Below are 27,922 nucleotides of genomic sequence, written 5' to 3' on the forward strand. Positions count from 1 at the left end.
GCACATTTCCTGAAACAGATAAAGAACTAAGAATTATAAAAACAATGAGGTCTGCTACAAGACACTCTATATGTAATTCAAACTACTCAACAAAATTGATGATGCAGGCAGTTTGCCTCTGTTAAAAAGAAATTGAGGCTTATCTGGTTTAAGAGATTTACCAGTTAGACTTTGACCTCAGGTGTGACTGGCTCTAAGACCTCCTCGCCTCAATACTTCACGAAGGAAGCTCCTAGCGGTATGGCCCATTCCACCAAAACATAAGAAATTTAAAAATTTAGCAGGGGTGTCCAACCCACAGCCTGAGGGCTGTATGTGGCCCAGAATGGCTATGTGTGTGGACCAACACAAGGTCATAAATTTACTTAAAACAGTATGAGATATTTTTTTTGTTTTCATTAGTGTTTGTGTATTTAATGTGTTGCCTAAGACAACTCTTTTTCTTATAGTGCGGCCCAGAGATGCCAAAAGTTTGGATCCTCCTGAGAGAGTCTAGTAGCATTTACTGTGTATGTACGTGTGAGTTTGGAGTAATGGGGCAAATATCACAGAGCCAGAGTCTCATAGGAGAGTCGATTTTTCATTTGCGAATACTAGAAGAGTGCGTCCTTAGTCTAGGGCTATTGACCACACTGAAAGAATCATTTAGAACACCTCCAAACTCCTCCTTCAGATCTAGAGCCATAACTTGTTTTATTTTCACTTGTTTGCTTGCTTGTTTTCAATGTTAAATATCTCCCTCACCTTTTTATCCTTTAAAACTGTATTTGGTGTTTGAATACAAGCCAAATTAATTTGGAGTCATGTTTCATGTTAGTGAATATAGGAAGTTATTTAATATAACTTTGTGCCTAAAGAGAAATGATCTCACAGTGAATGGATGAGTTAGTGCACCTCATAAAAGAAAATGTTTAAGTATTTATAACACTGTCATATGGTTTTCCAAGAGTATTAGTTAGAAGAAAAAAATCTTTCTGGAGGATATTTTGGCAGTCTGAGGGGGACCCCCCAAAAGGGAATTTATATATAAAAAATTGTAGATTTATTCTTACATGTTTAAATTTCAGTCACCTTCAAAGTACTTCCCATTTGATTCAATACGCCCATCGAGACATTTTTTCCACTGCTCAAAATGGTTTTTGAACTTGTCAGTTTTCATGCCTTCTAGTGCTTCTGCCATTTTTATTGTTTCACCTCTTCCACATCAGGAAAACATTTCCCTTTGAGGACTTTTTTCATCCAGGGAAACAGAAAAAGCTGCTCGTGGTAAGATCTAGTGGGTAGGGAGGGTGAGGCCCAGGGGTTGTATCATTTTTGGGTAAAAAACTGCTGAACCCTCAACATAGTGTGGGCAGGTGCTCTTGTAAATCACCCATCATGATGCGGACAAACTCATTGAAAGAATCTTCAGAAAAGTTCACTGAAGCTGAACACAGCCTCTCACAACAACACCAGCTGGTACACTGACACAGATGGGTTCCTAGGACACTCACTTAGCAGGAGAAGCCTGTGCTACAAGGGGCCCACCCTCCAGAAGATAATTACCATTTTTTTTGGTCCCTTCTCATATATATCAAGAGCTCTAACATCTTTTATCTTCCTTAGTACACCAATTTCATTTCTAGAAACTTACACTACAGAAATAATCAAAGATGTATGTTAACATTTTTGGAGTGCTCATTAATGTATTATTTAAAAGATGAAATAGAAAACGAAATAAGCTAATATGGTGAATTAGTCTAATTAATATACAACTCTAACATAGGATGTTGTGCCTGTGTTTAAAACAATGATATGGAGTAATGTATAATGTTTCAATAAATATTTACAACATATTGATTATTTTTAATAATATAACTTACATTTATGATATAAATATAATTCTTTATAATACATAGATGATGTGCATGTATTATATGTATACCAGATGGTAACAGTGATTTTTTATTCTTTACAATTTTCTATAGTACATGGTGTTAATTTTGTAATCAGAATATTTTTAAAAGTATTTGAGTTAGTCTACACTCATACTTTATAAATTATGGTAGTTTTATCATTTGGTTTTAATATAGAAAGTAATATAGGACCTTTCAAAAATAGAATTTTTTTCATTGACTGGGAGAAAATATTTGAAAAAGACACATTTAATAGAGAACTATTATTACCTAAAATGTACAAAGAACTCTTAAAACTCAACAAGAAAATGAATTCAGTGCAGTGAAAGAGGCAACAACACTGTGTTATAATCGTGAAACCTGCTAAGAGACTGGAACCTACTTATCCTAACCACCAAAAAGAAATGATAATTATAGAGAAGCTAATTTTGCTACAATGGCAATCATATTACAACATATAAATATATCAAATTAACATGTTGTGCACCTTAAATTTACAGTGTTACATGTCAAATATATTCCAATTAAAAAATACCATCCAATTAAAAGATGGGCAAAATACCTGAACAAGTATCACACCAAAGAACATATACAAATGGGAAGTGGGAAGTAAGCATCCTATGTCACCTGGAAATGGCAAATTAAAACTTTGAAGAGCACTGCACACGTATTAGAATGGCCAAAATCCAAAACAGTGACAACACCAAGTGCTGGTGATCACGTGGAACAACTGGAACTCTCATTCATTGCTGGCGGGAGCGCGAAAAATGGTATAGCTACTTTGGGAACCAGTACAGCAGTTTCTCATAAAGCCAAGCATACCCGTACTATACAGTCCATCATTCACTCTGCTTGGTGTTTACCCAAACGAATTGAAACTTATTTCCACACAAATACCTGCACAGAGATGTTTATAGCAGTGCTATTCACAGTTGCCAACACTTGGAAGCAACCGTGATGTCCTTCAGTAGGTGAGTGGGAAACTACCTGTGGTCCATCTGGGCAATGGAATATCATTCCGAGATAAAAATAATGACCTACCAAGTCACGAAAAGACAGGGAGGCACCTTAAATGCATCCTGCTAAGGGAAAAAAGCTACTCTGAAAAGCCTACACAGTGTGTGATTTCAACTCTGTGACATTCTGGAAAAGGCACAACTGGAGATGGAAAACGTTTAGTGGTTGCCAGGGCTTAGAAAGGAAGGAGAGATGACTAGCCAGAGCGCAGGGGACTTTTAAGACAGGGAATCTATTCTGTACGATACCATCATGATGGACACATGTCATTACATGTTTTGAAACCCATAGAATGTGCACCGCCAAGCATGAGCTCTAGTGCAAACTGTGGCTTTGGGAGATGATAGTGAGCCGATGTGAGTGCCGCTGTAACACACGTCCCTCCGTGGGGTGGATAACGGGGAGGTTGCGCATGTGTGGAAGCAGGAGGTGTATGGGGACTCTCTGTGCTTTTTCCCTCAACTGTCCTGTGAATCTAAAAACTTTTTAAAAAGTAAACTTTATTAATTAAAAAAGTATGCTCTTAAACTTTCAATCTTTGAGAACTTACAGGCACAAATGTAAAGGAAATACGGCTAATACTCCCTAGAATTCACTGAATGAATCTCCAAAAACCTCCAGTTGGGCTTGTGGGGAAGTCTACCCATTTAAAACAGAAGTTGGCGACCATATTTTGCAAAGGGCTACATACTAACTGTTGATATTTTGGGCTTTGCCATGTGGTCTCCGACGCAACTGCTACTTTGTTCCCACAAAACTTTATGTTCAAGAAGAGATATTTGCTAATGTCTGATTGAAAGAAGGGAAAGTGTGTGGTTTGGCTATTGGGAGGGAAATGTGCACAAAGGCTTCAGAGCGGGAGAGAGGAGTTCAGCTTGCGGTGAGGTCGATGGGGCCTGGGAGGAACCATGGCGAAGGTCAGTCTGTCCGCTTTTCCCAGAGTCCTCGCATCTCAGAGCAGCTCTGTACGTTCTAGGAAATTGCGGGGAAGTATTCGTTCTTCTTAATAGTCCCAGCAGAAGTACTGTTTGTTTTCTGGGAACTAGCTAATCTCTGAAAGGAAAACGGGGGTTGAAAAATAGTAAAAGGCAAGAAAACGATTCTTTCAATCTCTCAGAATCTTCTCAGGAGGCAGCTTGGAGAGAGAACAACTAAAAAAATACCAACCGAATCACTAACTTCCCAGAATTCAGCCACCTCAAGCTCCTTCACGGGAAAAGGTTTGTAAGAGCACTCTCCTATTTGTCTTGAGAAACCATTACCTAAACCGAAGCATTTCTTTTTTCCAAAGAGTTAGAGGAAATGGACCAGAGTCATGCTTACATAAAAGAACATACTTTAAATCAAAATTACCATGTGTTATGTTGCAGAATGAGGTAAGCTTTGCTGTTATTGGTTTGAAATTGACCTAATGGTTGGTATCTTTCCAGTTTGGATTTCCCTGACTCCTTAGAATTCTTTGAAAGTGACCTGATGGAAAGTTTCCTTCAGAGTGTTAACCACATTAGATAAGACAGTAGCTGTCTTGTTAAACCTCAGAAATGTGCAGGCAAACAGCAGCGGGGAGAATTCAGGATACAAAAGCATGCTCACCTTTCACTGCCTGCCTTCAGAAGTAGACATGAAAATGAAGCGTCTTCTCAGTTGTGTGTTCGTAGTTTATTTTTCCATTTTCTTACAGAACCAAAATATAAACCTAAAAAGATAAACACTGGAACAACAGATGTGTAAAAGAAAAAAACTCATGCGTGTTACACTATACATAAACAAACATCTGGTTGAAAAGTCAGAATCCACTCATTAAATGTAATTCTGAATATCCAGATTCGTCTACAGAAACAAAACCAGAGTTCCAATCAGAGGTAAAGATCCGTCTAAACGGTCTATCTTGAAGTATTTCTATGTCACTGTGCAAGACGGTTCTCCCATATTAATAAGAAATGAAAAGAAAATCGAACTCAATAGCTGTAGCTGGGCCTGTTCATGAGTCCCTGATCAGGGACATTTGCACGGCAGGGGATGCATGGATGAGCTTCATTTGGCTCATGTGCTGGCACAGATTTTATTTAAGGATCGGTGGGTTGTAATCACGCAGTTCTGTACTCAGAGCACACGTGTCTTGCTAGGGAACTCCGATTTGTAGAATGAAGAGAGAGAAGTCTCTCTGTGTGGTAATAAACTTGCTTTCCTGTATTTCAGGAGCCTGGGAAATATGAGAGGTTTAGCTAGTTCCTGGAAAAGGTTGTCAACGTTCTACCTCATGAGTAACACAAACCTATAGCCTCCCCACGGGGCTTTGTGCAGCTTTTTCATTTCCTCAACTTCTCGTCCCCTTGGCGTCAGGCTTCGTACTGGGTTCCCACTTTAAGTGAGACCCTAGCGCACGCATCCTGTGAGAACAGTAGTTCCGCTTGTTAGGTTTACAGTGTTGCTCTTCACAGCACGAAGCAAGGGGGAAATGATCCCTTCCTTTACCTGTGACCTCTGAGAATCTGAGCTCGGTTGTGGGGTAGCCCCGTTTCCCTGAGCAAGTGGGGTGTAACTGCCAAAGAAAGGGTATAATTTCATGAAAATATTTCAGTCCTACTATCCGCTTGGTAATTATTTTAGATGAAAATAAAGTAGGACCAAAGAAGATCCCATGATTTACAAATAAAATGAAGGATACAACTCCATTAATTTTTTTGTGTGTATACATATATGTACACATATGCATATAGGCATGTGTGTGTATATATAGGTATATGCACACATATATGTATAGGTGTACACAATACGCACAGTATATGTACACAGATATAAATACATGGAAAATTAATGCTGTATATAATAGAAAAGATTATAACATGTCTATATGAATATAAATTTATATACCTTTGTAGAGAGATTAATAAAAGGATGATTATCAAAACATTAATGATAGCTCTTGAGATTGTGGGCCTTCAAATAACATTTTCTTTCATGTAGTTTTTCTGTGTTGTTAGAATGTTCTATATAAGCAAGTGTCATTCATACAATCGAAAGCAAAGCTGTTTTCATTGTGAGAAAAAGATCTATGACACTCTACATACCTGCACTCCAGGTTCCCACCACAGAATATGAACTCTTGGATGGCTACTAGGCTTTTTCAATCGCTTGTTTAAGAGAAAGAATACACCATCATCATCATTTGAAAAACGAGCAGTTTGTGCACTTTGGAGCTCCTGGTTTTGGCCGTGCGTGCAAGCAGACCACCCCAGAACTACGCACTTTTACTTGGATGATTTTGCCTTGTTTTCGTGTCTCCCAGCTACGCACCTCCACGACTGGCATTTTGACATTGCATTAAATGAAGCAAACAAAGAAAATCTGCTGAAAACCCAACTCACTGAAAATCTGCTAAATAAAGGCACATAAAAGAACCTTCTGTCATGCAAAGTAAAGAGCTTTCTTTCTCGTAGAATTTGGTATGCTTCATGAACTCTGTGAATTTTGCTGTTTATTAGATTTCTTATTTTTCTTCGCCTTACAGAAATCTTTTAGTATGGATTTTGCAACCCAACATTAATCACTATTCACCAGTGTTTTTCAACCTCCCCCATGCCTCTTTATTGCCTCCATAAGAGCCTTGTAAGGTATATATTTTTCCTAATCATCCAACTATGCCTTCCTCCCATGCAATTTCAATACCACGTATATGTTGTACATCTGTTTATACATCATATGTATATCAGTGCTTTATACAGAAAAAGAGTAAGATTTTTTTTACCCCTGAGAATTATTAATATCCCATAGAAGTTGTGTGCTGTAGAGTCACCAATGTCCTGCTTATCCTCGCACCAACATCGCTCTGTCTTCACTTGCCATTCTATTTAACTGTTTCTGGTTCTCTGTGTGTGTATCTGTATAAAGAAACACATGCTCAAATATATAACCAAGTGTATTGGCGGAATGCATTTCTATAAATAAACTGAAATTCAGATACATTGGATGTCATTAAATGTGGAATGAGACGCTGTGATCAATGCTATTCCTTGCCGTCCGCAAACCTTGCACTGGACATCAAGAGGTTCTTTACGGGCTAAGCTCTGATCCTGCTTCTCAAGGTGAAAGTCCAGTGGGATGTGCTGATGTGACCTAGGGAAGAAAACATAAAGAGAGTCCCTCCTGAGTGTGGTTCTGCATTAGAACATGTCTATCAGTGATGAATGCAGGATGGAAGAAAATATTATAAACCAGAATATTGTAAGTGGATTTTTCTGTCACAAGTGGTTCTTTTAAAAATATATCTATTTCCTCTACTGTATGTTCCTGTGTGACCAAGGTCCTTGTATTTTTTTTTTTTTTGAGGTTCCTTCTATTCCCCATCTCTAGCAATTCTTACTACTCCTTTCTGAACCCTATCAATCTCATCTGTCTTGAAGGGACACCAGCTAAAGTACAGGGAGTCTCCCAAATAAGAAGAATGCCATCTTGCAAAACATGTTTCCTACTTGGATGCACCTGGACATGCCGAGTACTGAACAGCCTTTCGGACTGAAGAGCACACTCAGCTCAAGGCACAAGTGAGCACCGTGGACCTGCTGAAATGACTGAAAACGGGAGTTTCTGATCTGGATTGTCATCGGAGCCACATCGCCAAGGCACAAAGATAAATGGGTTTCAGCAACACGGACAGGTCCCGATGGCTTTCCACAGCAGGACAATGTTGCCTTATTCTGGCAAATGCACACATGGAAATACAACAACTAGGTAGTAGTTATTTTAGAAGATCCGTCAGCTATCTTCACCTGTTTGAGATGCAAAAAAAAGGTAAAATTTGTCAAGATGGACCTAATAAATAATTTTCAAATTTCAAGAAATTTACACATAGGCTTTTTCTTACAGGCTTTTCAATGACCGCCTATTGTCTATACTTGATAGTCTTCTTACAGTCTTGCTTCTCACTAGTTTATACTGTATCTTTATACACAAACCATTTTCATAATGGAATAATGTATTACTTTTAAAAACTAGTAATTTTGATAATAATAATTTAGTGATTATTAAATGGTTTAGAATAGATGGTTCAATTCTGTCAAAACCATGGGATCAGCATTCATGAGCAAATGAAAACTGAGACTGCAGTGATTCATTTTCTGAAATATTTTAGGAAAAAAATAACCGCAAAATTTTCTAGGTGTTTCCTTCCCAAAAGTTACATAATATATTTATGTCATGAAGTGACAGCATCTATTTTTCAAATTAGTTCCTTTGGAGTTATTTTTTTAAAATTGTCATGTCAAGATAAATTAATCATAAAGTAAGTGCTATAAAAATGATCTCAATAGGTGTATGCATGTCCATACATGAGTATAATTATGTTTATTTTATATTATGTCTTATGTGCCTAGAAGGAGTTATTCAGACACTTAGAAACTTAACAAAAATAAGAAGTAACTGTTGTCTCCATTACATCCAAAGGCTACAGAGGGTCAGAAGGTGTAAAATAATATTTCTATGTGAGTAGATCACCCTTTCAGGATTATTGATTGTTCCACTAAGTGGACAATTAAAAATGAAAACCAGAGAGTTAAAAATCCAGATACAATCAGACACTTGATTGTCACTTTAGAAAGACATTAAAACACCTTCTGTTCTTTAGCATTTCCTTGAAGGTAAAATGAGATTCTGAAACTTGCTGCATTCAGCTCATCAGAATTTATGGACGTGTACTCACTCCCCCAGAGAGGAGAGGGACGGGGCAGGAGGAAATAAGACAAATGTGTTCCCGTCTAAATCTCGGGGCCAGATGGCTTGCATCCCAGACTTTTGTTATTTTGTTGCAACTACCACAGTTCAAGCATTTATGTTGCAATTGTGCAGTCACTACAGGATGAAAAAATCTAGAGTTTCTTAATTAAACAATGGGGGTGGAGGTGGGAACTAATAAATTTAGAACAGGAAATGGTAGCCAAGGGAGAGATATATTGAAAGTACCTGGGGAAGCTGTTGAGAGGTCCAAACAGAGTCATCTGAATTTCTAAAAGGATTGTATGTACCTAGAATTAACCCACACTGTTTGTAACGAACAGATGCTTCCAAAGAATCTGTGACAAGCTGGGGAAAACAGCATATTTTAAAGAGTTTTCATCCTGTTCTATATGACAAACCATGAGAACTAGCCTTTCGTGGCATGGGTGGTGCCACTGCGTGGGTGGGTGTATAGCTCAGTGGCAGGACCCACCTGGAGAGCAGTTCTTCCTGACAAAATGGCTTTAGTTACATGGTTTCTGTCCTGCCTGAATCCCTCAGTCTCTCTGGATGGCTTTTTTTTTTTTGGTTGCATTGTTTGGGTGGCTCTGAGCACTCTGTTTGGAACAAGTATTTACTGAACACCTGCCACATGGAAATTTTGATTAATGTTGGGGGAGAAGACAGAGACCAGCATTTCTGTGAGCAAGGCTCTGTGCTCGATGCTGAGAGGAGGGCTGGACTGGAGTTAGGATCTTTGCCCGCAAGGAACATACAGTTTAGAAACTAAAATAGCGAAGTTCTTGTCTTTAGTAAACGTTTTTGAGCATCTGCCATAGCCTGATGACATGGTTTCTAATTATGGATAAAGAAACAACTAGAAGGTTTCAGGGAAAAACCATAAAGGATACAATAGCAGGTCAGTGTGTCATAAAGGGAGAGTAGGATTTCAACAGCTGGGGATGAGTGACAGGAGTGTCCCAGAGAGCCGGACAGGGACGAGCAGTGACATGGAATTAAATGCTAATGCATGGTTCCAGTTCAGACACCCAGCAATGGATTTGGGCCACACAGCGAGGCATGCGAAGGGGGATACAATGAGATAAGAAATGTGGAGATCAGATCCTAAATAATTTGAATTTAATTCTGGTGACAATAAGTTATGAAAAGATTTTGCAGAGAAGAGGCATTATTATAGACGAACATCTCAAATACTAATCTAATTGCTATGGGTAGGGTCCAGCAGAAAGGAGGGTTTTTTAAAGCAAGGAGATGAGCCCTGGCTGGGTGACTCAGTAGGTTAAAGCATCATCTCCACACCAAGGTCGCGGGTTCAGTCTCAGGTCAGGGCACAGACGAGAAGCAACCAATGAATGCATAAATAAGTGGAACAACAAATCAATGTTTCTCTCTCCCCTCTTCTCTCTGCTAAAATTATTTTTTGTTAACAAAAGCAAGAAGATGAGTTCTAGTGAGTCACTGTTCATGTTGGAGCCCAGGAAGGACCTGTGGTGGAGCCCGTGGAAGCAAACAGAAGAAGAGATGGATGTCAGAGATCTGTGCAAGTTAAAACCCACAAAGAAGGCTGATTACTAAATTACTTGAAATTCACATTAAGTGCTATAAGATTTCAGAAAATGAAGAAATCAATAAGACTGCTGCTATTTTTTTAACACACTGATCTACTACCATTATATATTTCAAAGCTAGAGTTTGGCAATGTAACATTAATACGATGGTAGTGTGCATTCTCCGACGACTCAGCTCTGGTCCTCCCAGTTCACTTTCCTACATTTGGAGTTGGTCTCTCGTCTGTATCAGCTTCTAGAAAGCTGGGCTTTCCTTTGGTCTCACCAGGGTGTCACCTGGCCCAGACGGAGGTCAGTGATCCCAGCATTGCCAGACAAGAAAAGAGTGAAGGGCTGATGTACCGTTGGCAAATATGTTCTCCCTTTCAATGGGTTCCCTTTTCACGTTGTTCATGGCGTCTTTCGCAGCTTCGTTTGATGTAGTCCCATTTGTTTATTTTTGTCTGTTTCCTTTGCCTGAGGAGATACAGCGGCAAAAATATTGCTGAAAAATATCTGAAATTTTACAGCCACTGTTTTCTTCTAGGATTTTTATGGTTTCATAACTTACATTTAAGTCTTTATTCCACTTTGAGTTTCTTCTCATGTGTGGCGTAAGTTGGTGGTCTGGTTTCACTTTTTTTGCATGTATCCATCCCATTTTTCCAGCACCCTTTTTTGAAGACTGCATGATGCGGCATGCACACGACGTTTTGCACTTGAAACCTGGTACAGTTTTGTGAACCAATGTCACCCCAATAAATCCAACTAAAAGATACTTTTACCTAAAAAAAATGAGTGAAGGCCTGTCGAGTTCTAGGCATTTCCCCCACTGGACACAGCTAACAGCCCCTAACAATGCAAAGATCTCTTCCTATAAGGAGCAGTTGGTTGGCACTGGTCTTGGGAAGAGCCCATAAGCAGTTTCTAACCACAGGAAGTCAGCTGGTGAGACCTGTATTCCCAGCATGCATTGCAGGTCCCGGCCCCTTTGGACTGTCCCGGCCCACACCACCTTCTAATCCACAGTCCCTCCATCCTTCTCCCATGCTCCCAGCCTCGCCACTTCTGCTTTCATGCTTTCTAGCCCTGGCACCGAAAGCCCAGTTCTCTCTCTATCTCAAAAATCACCCCTCCTAGCACCAGAGAAGGTATCTCAGCTGCCTATTAGAGGTCAAATAAGTAAAATAAGAAAAATAGCTCCCGTCTGGGCAGGAGAAGACTCAGTGTTTAAAACTAAATAGCTTTTATACTGGTCTGGTTGTGAGCTCAGTGCACCATCTGCCCCAGAATGTACTGAATGCTGTAATGGGACAAATAAGAAAGAAAACTGTTCAAATTTCATGTTAAAATTGATTAAGCTCCTGCTCACGGTGGTGTGGCTCAGTGGATTGAGTGCTGATCTGCGAACCTCAAGGTTGCCGGTTCGATTCCTGTCAGGGCACATGGCTGGGTTGCAGGCGAGGTCCCCAGGTGGGGTGCGCACGAAGTGCGTGTGAGAGGCAAGCTACCAATGTTTCTTCTGCACATCAGTGTTTCTCTCTTTCTCGCTCTCTTCCCCTCTCTCTGAAAATAAATAACTAAAATCTTCTAAAAATGGGTTAAATGCCTTTAACCAGCTACTCTAGTGAAACTTTTTCGTAGACACTTACACATTAGAAAATGTTTTCAAACCTCCTGTGGAGCCTGGGGGTCATCCTTCCTTTTTGCCAGCTGAGAACGGGAAGCTGGGGGCCCACATGCTGGAGACCACATGGCTGGAAACAACACGGTTGTCCTGGGAGTTTAAGACTGATTCTCCAAGTCTGCCTGTTTCATAAGTTGGATATTGACCAAAGCACTGAAAAAGGTCTATATGTGCTATAGCTTACCTTTCATTTTTGTTTTATTAATTGTTCTCATTGACTAATAAGAGGAACTGATAAAATTTCAGGGGCACTGTTTGAAGGCACTGGTTCAGTATATGGTTTCCCTCTGTTTTTACTTTCACATTCCCTGAGCCGTCTGCTGTAGCGTGAGGGTGTTGCAGATACGGCTCTTGGTTCTGGGGACACAATGATGGAAACATGATGATCACTGTCCTGCCGCCATTCACTATTCAGAGAGGACAACACCCACACCAAACCAGACGGCAACGTAAGTACTTACTATCAGTTATTTGGGATGATGTTCAGTATTCAGCCCCATTTGTACAGTTCCTTATATCCCTGGGTATTTTCCGTCTCCAGTGTACCTCTCTCAAAATAGTGTTTTTCATTATTTGAGTCATTCCACCTCATTTTTGCAAGATGCCCCAGTCTTCACCCTTTTGTACAGCTACATCTAAAGGAAATAGGGGAGAATTTCCTTTCCAAACCTCTTGCAGACCTTTCTTGATATATTGGGTGTTTCATGTGTGCTCTGGCTGCAAGACAATTTGGGGAAGCCGATAACCTGCTTTATCAACCCGCGTAGTGGAAGCAGGCCCTGCCCGCTGGGAAGAAGGGGATGTGGTGAGGAAGCAAGGCTGTGGAGTAAGTAACCAGCAGCATCTGCCTCCATCAGTCATGATAAAATTAGGATACTTAATTTATAAATGCATGAATATGGCCATTTCTCATCAATAGTGAGGTCTCGATATTATGTGGTGAAAATTGAAAAGAGATACACCATTTATAACACTCAGTTACCATGATGGTGGCTGAGTATAATAAATAAGATTGCTCGTCTCCAAACAAAGTTATTGCCTCTAATTCTCAGCCCGTTCATGTTTGCCATTGTCATCATTGTGATTCTCGTCATTACGGTGAATTATTCTCTTCAAATAACATTCATTTAGTTCCGTGCTCACACAAGATACTGTGTCATCTTTCTGCTTCTCTCAAAAGTGTGGCAAATAATGCTTTTGGAGAAATTAGAGTGTTGGGAGGATAAATGAGCTCTTGGAGGTGTATTTCATTGCATGCAATAGATGAGCTCCTGAAAAAGTCAAGTATACATTGAAGTTTTGTAAATTGAATCAATTTCGAATGCACTAGGGAGGCTTGGTATTTAAAGGCACACTGCAGTGACTCTGTGTTGCCAGGACTCCACTTGAAACACAGATGGAGTCCCAAGTTCAACAGCTTTGTAAACCTGTATTTTTTTCCTGTTGGACTAGCCTTAAATTGGTTATGTGCTATATTATTTTTCAGAGAAAAGTCATTATAAAGCCAAGATTGTCTTTATTACTGTGAACATAGAACATACAGTTATTTTCATTGCTATCTTAGTATTATCATGATTTTCATTATTATTCATGCTTTCAGATAAGTTTTATTTTGTATTAACCATTTTGGATGATTCAAATAATCAAATCATGAAAATGGAAGGAAAGCTTGGGAATCACGTATATAGTCATTTTTCAAAAATATCGTTCAACAAATGACTCATGCCAAACACATATACATACAAACACACCCAAATAAAAAAAGGAAAAAAAAAGAGAAACAAAAAAAAATTTAAAAACAAAAAAAAAGAAAAAGAAAAGAAAAAACATAACCCTCTTCCCATACACACACAGGTAGCCTAAGGGAAATACAAAGTAACCTAAGGGGTGAAGCAGAGGTGAGGGGCACTTCTTTCAGCTGGACATCCCCCCTCGCCCCCCACCTTTCCTCTCTCATGGGAAGGCATCTGAATTGGAATCCAACTGCTGGGTTCCAATTCTGCCGCTGCCGCCTCCAAGGAGGCCAATTTGGGTAACCGCTTGTCTTCCCTCTGTCTCAGTTGCCTTGCCAGACTGTAAGTGGTGGGTCACAACAGTCACTGCCTCACAGTGTTGTGTGAGTGGGATGAGCTAGTACCTGTAAAGCACTTGGAAACCACCTCTCCTGGAGCAGGCACGCAGGGCTTTTACCATTATCCCTCAGAAACACCTTCATGAAATACCATGACATGGAAGGACATCTATTAAAATTTACCCATGTAATCCCCTTTTGTCAATGGATGAGCAGGGGCCCCGAGCAATGAGTTCATTTTCCCGATGTCAGGCAGGGAGGGGGCTGTGGAAACAATGCTTAGCTTTGGAGTCCTACTCAAGAGTTTTCCCGCTGTGGCTTGACTTAACTCAAGAGGTTATTGGCACCTTATTCCAGGGACCCAAGGACAAGACATACCTAAGCTCCACCTAGAACAGGACTTCTCAAGCTGGGCACCACTGGCGTCCTGAGCAGCATAATTCTTTGTTGTGGGGAGTGGCCCTGTGCAGTGTAGAACGTTTTCAGCAGCGTCCCTGGCCTCAGCACAAAAATGTCTCTAGATAGTGCAGAATGTCCTCTGGGGGATGATATTGGGTGTATTTGATAAGCACAAAGGATGGTTCCAGGGACACTTCTGAAAGAACCTACACCTCCCCTTGAGGCTTACGCCCTACGTGTGACCTCAGGGAACTTACCCGAGGCACAAGGCTCACTCCTGTGGTGTGCATGCGCAAAGTCTCATTGTAAGTCTCTAAACGAGAAGGGCCACACCATGTTAGGTGTGTGAGCAACATATTTATGAAATAACTACTCATCAGAATAAGGCGGAACTTCCCCAAATGGGCTTGAATTTCAGGCTCTGAATACTTAAAGCTGACACGAGATTGCGTGTCTGCAGCCCTCTGTTATTACGGGCACCCTCGGAATCAAGCAGAAGGGAACTTCCCTTCAAGCACGCATGCTGAGGCTTTACGAACCCAGTCCTGGGAGTTCTCAAAGCTCAGTCCCTTCCTTAGCCTGAGCCTCCCCTCCCCCGTTTCATCTTCCCCCTGCCCCCATCACGGGCAGGAAACTCTGGTTTACACACCTGTTTTGTATTTTCCAAGGGACTATCTAGTGGAGAATACAAACTCAATTTATGGAACATAATTATCAAAAATGGTGATGGATTTTTATGACATTCTATTGTTTATATGCTCCCATGCTATCTTACTAACAGTATAATTTGTATGTGGCACATTTTAGCTTACAAAGTCTCTTCATGTATGTTACTGTCATATTTCTCTTACAGCAATCTCTAAGGAAAATCCGTTCACAGAGGTTAAGTAATCATTTCAGATAACCCCATCAGTAACGGAAAGACCATCACTCCAGACTCAGTAGCAACCTACCCCGCTTACCTGCGGTTTCACGTTCACGGTTTCAGTTACCTGAAGTCAATGACACTCCAAAATATTAAACAGAAAACTTCAGACATAAACAACGCTTCCATCAGTTTTAAATCTTTGTGCCATTGTGAGTTGTGAGAGGAAAACTGGTCCTGTCCTGCTCAGCCCTGCCTACGTCGTGAATCACCCCGTTTCCTGCCGTGTCCACGCCGTGGAGCGGGGTACACGCTGCCTGCGCGCTAGTCCCGGCAGTCACCTTGTAGAGAGTCGGGCCTCAGATCTCCCAGTCACCACATCCCGTGCCCTCACTTCACGTAATAAGTCACGTTCAAGTCACCTCACTTTACGTAATAAGGCCCCAAAGCCATTCGCATAACTTTTAGTACAGTGTATTGTTATAATTGTGCTATTTTATTATTTGTTACTGGTGTTAATCTTTTACTGTGGCTAATTTACAAGTTAAACTTTGCTACAGGTTTGTACACATGGGAAAATCATAGTGTATAAAGAGTTTGGTACTTTTTGTGGTTTCAGGCATCCCCTGGGGGGGATTATAGGTAAGGGGGCTGGATCCTCTGAAGAAAAACCCATGTCCTTCCACATTATTTCCTTTAACAATAACCACGGTTAAGGCTTTTATTCGAACTCTATTGCCATGGTTCGGAACTATTTGGAAACTACTTTTAGAGACTGCCTTTACAGCCTATGGTAACCTGGGAGCTACATCAGGGGAATAAACCCACGTCTGTCTCAAGGCATTCATTCATGTAGTTGGCAGAGTCAAGGGCAATTTTAGGGATGATCTGGCTTCCCTGTCTCAGAAATAATTAAGGGTAGACTCACCACCTTAGGTGCTTTTGACCAACCAGTAAGTAAACCAGCCCTTTTTAAGCCTTCCTTCAGCGTACTTGTATGGATCATGTACGATTACAGGCCAGAAAATGTTAGAATTGAAATGAGCTCTAAAGATCATCTAAGATCAACGCCTACCAAATATCGGTCGGTGCCGCAGTACTAGGGCCTCTGCATAAGATTTCTGCGTGAAATGTCCCAGGAAGCTTTATAATAGTGTAGCAGCCCACCCGGAGATAATGGTTCAGTACATGGAGCCCGTGGGTCTGCATTTTTAACAAACATCCCCACCAACTCTGATGTGCAACTGATGTGGTCATCGCACTCATTCTGTCAGTGACCTCGCCCGGGGTCAGAAGTGGGCTAAACCCTAGACCTGCAGACTCTCAGGCCAGCTTCCCTTCCATCTGAGACCACGTTTCCTTCCAGGAAACTATTCCCCCATCGGCGCGGCTTTGGAGTATCTGGTTGGCTCTGTGTGCCTGCAACTCTCTAGCTATGAGAACTGAACTTAATGAACAAAAACTCGAAGATGTGGTCTGCCCCAGACTCGGAGGTCAATTCTTCACTAAGGCTGAGAAACTACGCAGAGCTCCAAGCCAGCAGCTCTGCATCCAGTCAGTTCAACTCCTGACAGGCTCTACATTTTATACTTTTTAAACCAATTTGATGTGCCAAACTCTAAAAAAAAAAAAGAAAAAAGAAAATTCAGTGGTTATCACACTATAATTGGGGGAAGGCTTCCTGTCTTTGTGCCCATATTTTTAAAAGTTTTGTATACCTCAATAAAATATTAAAGTCTCATGGCTATAAGAAACAATTAAAAATGATTCAACAGAGCACATAATGATACACTATATATATATATATATATATATAGCACATCTGTCTGTCTATCTATCTATCTGTCTATCTATCTATCTGCGGTGTGTGCCTGATACTGATGCTGTTCACCGTAGGGTTATGTCTTTCTCTTCCTAGATTATAAACTCAAGAGACGGCTAGCAGCAACATGATGATTCATTCAATCTTATGTCCTGCATACCACTCCACCCCATTCCTTGTACTTGATGGAAGTTCATAATATATAATATTTCTGAATGAAGGTACCAGTTTAGGGAGCACATCTCAGCTCCCATGACAGCAGCTGTGCCCTGAGCCATTAGCATGGCAGACCCGTGGGCAGGGCCGGGGGCTGGGGGCATCTCTCAGCCAAGAAGCTGCGTCCCTGCAGGGAGGAGAGTTTGGCTCCCATGGCTCTCTGAAATAATTTTGCATCCTGGAACTTCATGCATTTTTCAAATGATCATGAACGTGGCCTGTACTACTTACATTGTTTATTTCTAGCATTTCCCCATCTGGCAGGAAAATGCCATCTTATCCAGGAAAATCCTAGAGCCTTGAAAAATTGGGGCTCTGTGTTTCCAACAGCGTCCTCACTAGCTCTCCACACAGTGAACTATTTAAACAGCAACAGGCAGACCATCCAACCACCAGCTGACCTTTTAGGAGGAGGCTGGTGCTTTTACCATGCAATATGCAGTGTTTCTTTCACCTGTGCCTTCGCAGATGCTGGTCTCTGTGCCTGGAACATTCTGCCTGCATCCTGCCATCTGCAATCCACGGCTCACCCCCTTCACACACACACACACACACACACACACACACACACGTGCATTTTCTTTGTTCGCTTTTATGTATTATTTAGAGGCTGCCTCACTGTTCTTCTTTTAGGGCAGTCTTCTCCGACTTTCTGGAGTCCAGATAGAACATCGCTCTTTTTTGCCTCTTCAGAACACGACACTCCCCCACTGAAGGCGCCTGTCACACTGAGTTGCACTTGGCTACTTGGACATTTGCTTCACCTGTCAGATGCTAAGCTCTGTAGTGGCCCGGACCATGTTAGAGCTGTACATCATCATACCCCAAAATGCCATGCATGCCCAAAGCCAACGTGGTTTTTCTTCTTCAGAAAGTTCTCACCCACTCTGTATTTGAAGATATTAAAGAGTACTTCTTCTATTATTTTATTATGAATAATGGAGCACCTTTCAGAAAATCATGTTTGGCCTCAGTTGATCTCAATCAATAACACTTTTGTACGTTTAGACAGTTCACTAACCTAATTAGCTTTTTTTAAAGGTAAAAAAATAGCATCAGTGTTAGTAATTATTCCTGAGGATATGACCTCAAAATTGTAAGTATTGGAGGTAGTCTTAAGCTTCTTAATGATCATTTTACAAAAAGCAATACTGAAAGCAACTGTGTTTTGAAGACACCATTTCTGCAGCGATGGAATGAATGGAGGAATAAGTTGCTCCAATGCTAAGGGAATGGCCACTTGTGGATTTGAATCTACAGATTCAACACAGCTGCATCTCTGAGTAACAGGAGGGGAACACGTGCTCTGAAAAGAGTCATAAACATGATCAAGAGACAGCGCCTGTGAGCGCACAGATGCTGACTGATGACGAGAATGCATGCGAAAACTAGAAGTACAATTGCTAACCTGTGAGAGTGGGAAAGAGTGTTCCAGAATGAATATATTATTTATCCTTCATGTCATTCAAAATATGCATGTCAGACTGTATCACCAGATTCTACACTATAAATAGAATTTAACTATTTTATCAACAGACATTATTTTTATATTCACATTAGATAAAAACACCATGGGGGTTTTGTTATCACAAATATGAAAGATGACGTTATGTATGGAAACGCCATATATTTGGAGGAAGCACCCAGGTTTGTTGTCTGCTGAGCCAGTGATATAGGACTGTAACCTTTGCGCTTTGATGGTGGTGTCTAGACGGACTAACTCACAATCCCTCAGACTCCTCAGAAGACCCGGACCATGTGGTAGCCAGAGCCTCGGCAGTTGCAGAGGCTTTCCTCACCCTATGCATGCCCCACCCCTGCCCTCACCACGCATGCACAGGACGCACATGGGAAGAGGCCATCTTTCCTTGTCCCTCATGACTTTGTTGGTTGCAAAAGACCTAAATGGGTCTCCAATAAACAAAAAGGAAGTGACAGTTCTACTACCTAGAAGAGTCTGGGGATGTGGTCCCCCTTGTGCCTCAACTTTGTCAGGGCTCAGAAGGTGTTACCAGGACTCTCTCTCTCTCAGCTGTGTTCTCTGTCCACGTGCGGCCCAGCCCCGGGCAGACTGTCCTTCACAGTGAAAGAAAGGGCAGCAGCTCAGAGCCAATGGGCACACACTCCTGCTCTGCCCAGGACAGTCTCCGTGCCTGTTCTCTGCGCTGGGTGGATCGCAGTCACATGGCTACCACAGCAGCATGGCTGAGGGACATCCCCGAAGAACACCCTCAGATGCGGGTAAGGAAGGTGCTGTTCTGCCTAGGGGAAGAGAGGTCAGCAATCTGAAGAAGGATAAATGGATGTATGCAGCAAAATCAGATAGATACCCACTCCATTTTTATTTGTTCCTAATTTTAGCAGTAGTCCACGTTAATTGTATATCATTCAGAACATGAAAAGAAGGAAAAACTATACGCCACTCATGGCCTCATCCCTCAGGGGGATCTATGAACAACATTTTGTGGAGCTTCATGCTGAGTTTTTCCACATGTGTAATTTTTAAGGTTTTATTTTATTTATTTTTAGAGAGGAAGGGAGGGGGAAAGAGAGGGAGAGGAACATCAATGCGTGGTTGCCTCTCATGGGGCCCTCACTGGGGACCTGGCCCGCAACCCCGGGCGTGTGCCCTGACTGAAAGTTGAACAGGTGACCCTTTGGTTTGCAGCCTGTGCTCAATCCACTGAGCCACACCAGCCAGGGCCACCTGTGTGATTTTTGTACAATGGCGATCAGATATCATTGCAGATTCTGTGTTTCTATTTACATGAAATAATAAAAATTTTACCGTAGTGTGAATAACCTTTCATAACCAACTTTGACAGCTCCATTAAAGAGCATCTCATGTTTTGTGACCGTTTCCATTTCTCTTGTGTGGATCCACCCACCGGTGCTTGGTCTCCGAGGCTGATTTCTGCCTTCCCGTTCTCTGTCCAGTCTGCAGTGATGAGTTTGGGGCCCACGTATCTGCTGGGACTGCACCAGGGCCCAGTTTAGCTGCCCAGTCTCCGTGCCGGGACACAGCCTCAGCACAGAATGCTGCCCCAGGACTGTTCTTTCTGACTTGGGCTCTTCCTGGAATGCCTGCTGTCTGCGGAGACAAGATTAAAGGACGGCTGAGCCCCTGGGTCCCCAGATCGCCAGACCCTCGCCTTCCGCGGGCACTGCGTGCAATAGCAATGGGTTTATTTCTTCCAAAATTACACACCGAACACCTGTTAGGTGCCAGTCATTATGCCACTGCTGGGACTATAATGACAAGCAAAAACCTATATCTTCATCTTGCTCACGGTCTAGTGAGAAAGATAGACATTAATCAGCCTTAACTATAAAATCACCACTGTGCTAAGTGCAGTGAAAGAGAGGGACATGGTTATGAGTGGTGGTAATAGGGGAATTTGATCTTCTCAGTTATGGTTTCTCTGAGGAAGTAGTGATTAAATTGGGATCTGAGGGCTGAGTGAGCAGTAACTAGCAAAAGTGATGGGGTGGAGAAAATAATTCAAGAATACAAATGAATCTCCTGATTCCTTGACTTTCTACCTTAAAATTGAATTCCTTCTCTGAGACCTTCTGTAAGAACCTTGGCAGGCAGGGAAGGATTTTCTGAGAAAGCGATGTTTGAGCAAAGACCCAAAGAAATTAAGGAGAAATCCTCCAGATGTATGGGAAGGAATGTCCCTGAGAGACATTTATGCAAAAGCCCTGAGGTGGGAGGGTGCCCCACGTGACCCAGAAACAGCAGGAGGCCAGTGACTGGAACAGCGAACATTTTGAAGTGAAGAGATGTTTCGAAGACAAGTTCAGACAGTGAAGGAGAAGAAAATGCAGGTCCTTTGGGTCTTTCGTTTTTAATAAGCATTGAAGAGAACTTGAGCTTGAGTCAGATGAAATTGGATTTGAGTGAGATGAATCAGATATGGAATTACGGAAACGTTTTAAATGGAGTGACTTGATTGGACTTACACTGAGGAGAAACAGAGTCTGGCTGCATTGGAAGGAGATTGCATGGGCTAAAAGCGGGAAGCACAGAGCTCAGAGCAGAGTTATATCTCTATTTTACAAAGAAATAAAGGCTCAGAATTTTAACCCAACTAAAGCCATCTAATGCCTAGACTTGGCTTAAACTTAAGTTTAGCTGGTCCTTCAGTTCATGATCTTTCTACCATGCTACAGTGTGGGGGGGAGGGGGATGGAAGGGAGAGGCATACTAATTAGAAAAGTAGAATCATAGAATCCTGGAAATTTACATTTTTCACTTGAGATGTCATATAGTCTCATAACATTTTTTTAAACAATACTATTTTTTAAAAGATTTTATTTATTTATTTTTAGAGAGGGAAGGGAGGAAGAAAGAGAGAGAGAGAGAGAAACATCAATATGTGGTTACTGGGGGCTGTGGCCTGCAACCCAGGCATGTGCCCTGACTGGAATCAAACCTGCGATGCTTGAGTTCGCAGCCCACGCTTAATCCACTGAGTTACGCCAGCCAGGGCTAGTCTCACAACTTTAATCCCTTTTTTCCTGTAGCATCCTTTTTAAGGCCTATGCCTTCATCATTGTATAGATGTGCTGTCTTCAGAGAGTCCGCCTCCTATTGTCATTTTTTTTTTAAATTGTAAACCTAAGGAAATATTTGCACCAAGATTTTTTTTTATTCTGTTTAGGAAGGAGGCCAAATATCCCAAGAAAAATATTTCAAAACCTGTTGAAGAGTAGTTGATTTTCCATATGTGAAAAATCAATTTTACGTCTAATGTTGCCTTGGCATTTTTTATTTTAAATTACTTAAAACAATGTCAAAAAGTCATATTATCATATTTTGTGAAATAAGCATGACACTACCCATATTACCAATTAAGCAGATTTGGAGATACAGTCAATATGTTCATAAGGAGAGGCAGCAGTGTGTGTAAAGTTGAGATGGACATGTTTTCACATGTTAGTTAAAAAAAAATCAGTGGGCAAACGCTCATCCTTCGCCCTCTGGAAAATTGGATCTTCATGTTTTCATTGATTTGATAACGGTCATGACTTCATAATGTTCGCAGTTCTCCTTTCTCTTCCAGCAGTTGGGAGTATAATTTCTCCCCCATTCTCTTCCCTATTACTTCTCTGGGCCAGTACGGAGCTCAGCCTTTCTTTCTAAGCTTTTCAAGTTTCCCTGGCCTCCTTTATTATTGTGTCTGAAAAAAAAAGAACTTTTTTCTTTCCTTTTTCTTAAGAGTTCTCAGTGCTGTGGACCTGAGAGAGCCCACATTATACGAGAAAAAAACCATCACAAGCTTTCTCCTGGACCGAGGCCAGCGGTTGGGCCTTCTGCAATACTTCACAAGGTGGAGCCAGAGATGGAAAATTATTCAATTAAACCTCTAGTTCACCACTGTAGTAACAGCAAGGCTATTTCTCCCACAGTCTTACCAACCTCAGAAGGAGAATAGAGTTGCACCAAAGTACCAGTTTTCAAGAGTATTCAACTGCAAAAATGGCACTTTTCTATTTGCAAAAGAACTTGCTTTTGCTATTTTTTGGGACAAAAGCAAAGTTCCACTACCATTTTGGAAATCAATATGGCTTTTTCCTCTATTGCCATAGGTCATTATAGGGAAGCGACTTGTGTTCCTGAAGATGACTATGAAAAACGATTCCTGGGGTAGAGCCAGCTCTGCCCTCCCTGCGGGCAGCAATTGGAGGCTGAGGACTGATGGCTGAAAAAATGAGAAACATCCATTTCTAATGCTCAGTGTAGCCACGCCAAGCAGTCTGCAGTGGAGAACTTTGAGCCAGCATCTCCCAGAGCCCAGAGTAATTCCCCTGATCATTATCAGAACTTACTCAGGGAACTCTTCCTGAGTTCTTTGGCTAGCATGTTACAAAAATACAAGAGATAACTAAAGACACAGCTCCTGCCCAAGGAAGGATTGCTCTCTGCAGAGAAGAGACAGGACCTGTCTGAGGAGCTGGTTCTTATGGCAGCCTTACCTCACGGCCTTGTTTGGAGCTGGGAGGCCGCACACAGCGCGAGGGGCCTTGGCATCCCCGAAGCTGGGCCTACTCAAGTTCGAGCTCTTGTATGTAAGCGACATTGCGCAGGCAACTTCAACTCTCTTAGTTTTGAGCTCCTCATGTGTGGATGGGAAGAACAATTCTTCACAAGGCTCTGACAAGGATTAAGGGAGATGACATAAGAAAGTGCCTGGCACATTGTAGGCACATAAGCAGGGGAATGTGGGTACCTCTTCTATTCCAGATGAAGTGCAGTCCCCCCCAGAGTGGCAGTGAGGTGCACATTCTCGGAGCTTCTCACTCCACAGACCAGACATCACCGCCGTAAGTCAGTTCCTTGGTTTGTCTGTTCAGTGTATTTCAACCACTTAGAATTGTTCCCAAATGATTAAATGTATATTAAATATTATATTATTTATCATAACCTGTCACGTTAGTGTAAAATTAATATATAATGCTAACACAAAATTGAATATGCGAAATATATATATCTACTAGGACTCAGACTAACTTTAATTCTAAACTCAATGGGAAACACCCCCAATTCCAGGGTTATAAAGGAAGAAGAGGTCATTAAGAACATAAAAAAGGAGGGCGTGTGATTTGGGATTAAACTCTTCCCGAAGAGGGAACCGCAGGATGCACTGTTGGGAGCAGAGGGGTGTCTACCATTCTGGGTTGGGTGCCACTGTGTCTAGGGGGCTGTAACATGAGGTTCTTCCGTGGAAGCGTTGTACAGTGTTCTCCAGCCCACTTAAAGTCAGTGAGGATGCTCATTTTCCTCACACTCAGCCAAGATGGAATTCCTTCTTTCAAATCCTTTATTTACAGAATGGGGAGTTTCATTTTTGGGGGAGAGGGGAATAGGTGGGTTAGGAAATGCAGTCCTTTATAAGTAGTCATTCATTTTAGTTTTAGATTAATTTTGTTGTTTCACTCCGCGGAGATCTTTGGAATTTTGAATGTGCCCACAAATGCATTAGGTATTCCTTCTAGTTGTATGTCACCAGCTAGTCTGTTAAGCATGTTAATATCTCTCTCCCAGGTATCTATTTAAAAAATTGCTATGGGGCAAAGGGAAGCAGAGCCCTGCAGGAAGTTACAGGAGAATTTTCAGAGTGGGCATTAATTGGCATTGACCTATTAATATAATACTACAGGGGTAGTTATTTCAGATTGTACCACAATGTATCATTGTTTGGGTCATATTTTAACTTAGGTACTTACAACAGTATCGTGAATACTTCCCAAAATGCCTCACTCAAATCCAGATATGATTTATCTGTGATATTTTGTAGCTGCTTCTTCAGTCTGCACTAATTTCTTCTAAGTGAACCCATGATGACCTGGGTGGCTCCTGGTGATCTTGCAGCTTTTCCTGAGTATTTATAAATCACATATTTAATCATCAATTCTTATATCCTACCTGGAACTGAGTTCAAGCTCACTGGCTTGTAGTTCGAAATAACTGCAGCCCTTCCATTCTTCATGCATACCAAGGAAACTTGCCTATTTTTAGGTATATATCCCTCTCCTATTTGATGATTAAGAAAATAGTGATTTAGCGATTTTTTGCAAGTACTTTTTTTTGCACTTTAGAGAATATTTGAAGCCATAAACGTTGGGTATTTCCAGAGTGTAAGCCCTCCAGGACTTTCTCGTGGTTGGGGGTGTCCCCCCTTCTCTGCCTCTACTCAGATAACCTTCTCCTGTCGGTCGCTGGGCCATAGAAGACGTCTGTCCTCTTTGTCTAGACTGGAGTCTGCTTGAAAGCAAGAACTCTTTCTTGTCTCCCTTTGAACAAGTAAGTTATCTTACATATGTAGTGGGCTTTGGGAAAGGTTTGCTGATTCATCATAATAACAAAGTCATTCCTTCGCTTTCCTATCATCACACACCCGGAGTTAGACTTCTGATGATGTTTGCCATTCAGAAACTCAGATTAAAACTGGCTCTAGATAAAAGATGTACATTTCATGATAGGAAAGTGTGCTTAATCAAGATCAGCTTTGCTTTTAATGGGCTTATTTGGATCCTATATGTGGTAAAAGGCAGATACCCTCCTTAACCAGGATTCAATAATAAAAGGACTAGTTGACTCCTGTGACTGAGAAATCCAAAGGCAGGCCTGGTTTCAAGCAAAATAACTCATTCCATTGTCACCAAGGACTTAGTTTCTTTCCTTCTGTTCACTCTAGTTCTATAGCGTCAGCTTCCTTCCCGTGTTCTATGTATTTCTCTATTGCTACAATAACAAATTACAAAGTGAAGAGTCTTAAAAACAGTACAAATATATCTTACAGCTCTGGATGTAAACATTCTGAAAACAGGTCTTACACTGCTGCAGCTGAAGTGTCCTGAGGGCAGTGTTCCCTGTGGAGGCTCTAGGGAAGAGCCTACTTCTTGCCTTGTCCGCTTTCTAGAAGCCCGTGCATTCCCTGCCCGGCAGACCCCTTGTGGCAACGGCATCACACCGACCTCTGTTGTTATCGGCACACCTCCTTCTGTGACTCCGACTTTCTGCTTTCTCTTCCCATTTTTGAAGGGCCCTTGTGATTACAGTGGGTCCAATCCAAAAGTGCAGGATAATATTTTTATCTCAAAACTCTTAACTTTATCACATCAAAGTCCCCTTGCCATTTAAATAATACACTCACAGGTGTCAGGGATTAGGGTACAGACGTCTTTGGAGGGTCATGATCTCACCCACCTAGTGTTCTCTCTGGCCCCAGAAGACCCACATCCACCCATATGCACACTGCATTCACCCCTTCCCAACATTCCCCCAATCTTTGATCCATTACATCATCAATTCAGAGTCCAAAATCTCCTCCGAATATCAGCTCAAAGGTCCCCAACTGCATCATCTAAATCACATATGGAGGGGGTGTGGATATGATCCATCCCTGGAGAAAATTTAGGTGTGCTTATGAACCTAGAAAACAGATGATCTGACTTAAAAAGATAATGGTACAACAGGCGTAGCAAACTAACCACAACCATTCTTGTTTAAAAGGAAGGAAGTGGAAGAAAAGAGTTCCTCACCCTAAGCAACAGAGAACTTCAACTAGGCAAACACCACTAGTTTTCAAGGCCTGGGGGTGATTCTCTGCGGTTTGCCATTCCACCCTCTGGGACCATGGCTCCACCCTCTGGCTTCCCACCTCTGCCCTTGGACTCATCCTTCTTTTCTTCTTTTTTGTGAAGGATAGCATATATATGCCTCTGAGTACCTCACCAGCCTGTCTTCTGCTTAAAGGGTCTTAGGATCCAATGTGCTCCTTTCACTTTGGTCTCTCTGTCTCTGTCGGTTCAAACTGGCAATTTCCACTCTTATGACATTCTCAAGAACCTTGTTGGTCTCCCATATAGGTCTTGGGGATTCACTCCATTCGATAAAACTACCTCCTACAGATCTTTCCTGGATGATCACTTCTCTATTCCTGGCTTCTGCTGAAATAGCTGAGGGATAAGAGAGTCACATGACTAATCTCCTTGGAGAGCCCTCCTCCTGCTTGAGTACTCTGAGGTTTGGTCTCTCTGAGGCTTGAGCAAGGGTTGTGCAGTCACACCCTCAGCTTTCTCTCTGGAGCACGCCTCCTTGACTAGGAAGTCTCTTCATTTCAGTATCTTTTGTAATCTGGATAGGCTGAGAATTCCCCAGATCATCAAGTCCTGGTTCTTTTTCTTAACGGTTCTTCCCTCAATCTAGCTCTTTTACTGTAATCCCCAAGGAGAAATCAGGTCATATGGTTAATACTTAGAAAATCTGCTCAGTTAATATCCAAATTCATCACTTATAAGTTCTGCTGTCCGCATCACTGTAGGCCACACCTGTGCTAAGTTCCCTGCCATTATATTATGACAAGGATCCTCTTGCGTCCAGTCTCCCATGACACGTTCCTCATCTCCTTCTGAGCCTTCACCAACACCACCTTTAGGTCCCGTAGTTCTACAACAGTCTCTATTCAAGGCAATTCAGTTGTGTTCCTATCATCTTCCTTAACAGTTTCCCAGCCTCTGCCCTTTGCTTACATCCAATGGCACCTGTACATTTTCAAGTATTTTTAACAGCAGCACTTCACTGCATGGGGCCAAAATCTGTGCTAGCTTCCTCGTACTCCTATAAAAAACGGCCGCGCATTTACTAGTTTAAAACGACACCAGTTTATCATCTTACAATTTTGGATATAGAAAAAAGATCTTACAGAGTGAGAATTGGCAGGCTCCAGGGCAGAATCTGTGTTCTCCCTTCTCTAGCTGGCAGAGGCCACCGACATGCCTTGGCCCGTGGTCCACTAGTGCCCTGGCCCCTGCTTTCGTCATCATGTCTCCTTTCCTGACCCCGACTTCCTGCCTCCCTCTTCCATTCTCTAAGAATCCTTGTGGTTACACTGGGCTCACTGGGCTCACTGGGATAATCCAGGACAGTCTCTTATTTATGACCCATAGTTCCAGAGATTAGAATGTGGACATTTTTGGAAGGGAGAGAAGGGAAAGTATTCTGAGTGCCATGGGTTCTTCACAGGGAGTTGATGGAAACTCCAAGATTTCTTCTAAGTTAGTACCCTCATTGAAGCTCAGATGCTTCCATATTCCAAAGGGAAACAGGATTTCTCCTAGCAGTACCCCCTTGGGAGACAGCCCCAGAAAATGTCTCCTTT

Source organism: Phyllostomus hastatus, unplaced genomic scaffold (assembly GCF_019186645.2).
Source record: "Phyllostomus hastatus isolate PE091 unplaced genomic scaffold, TTU_PhHast_1.1 phas_contig_80, whole genome shotgun sequence".
NCBI lineage: Eukaryota > Metazoa > Chordata > Mammalia > Chiroptera > Phyllostomidae > Phyllostomus > Phyllostomus hastatus.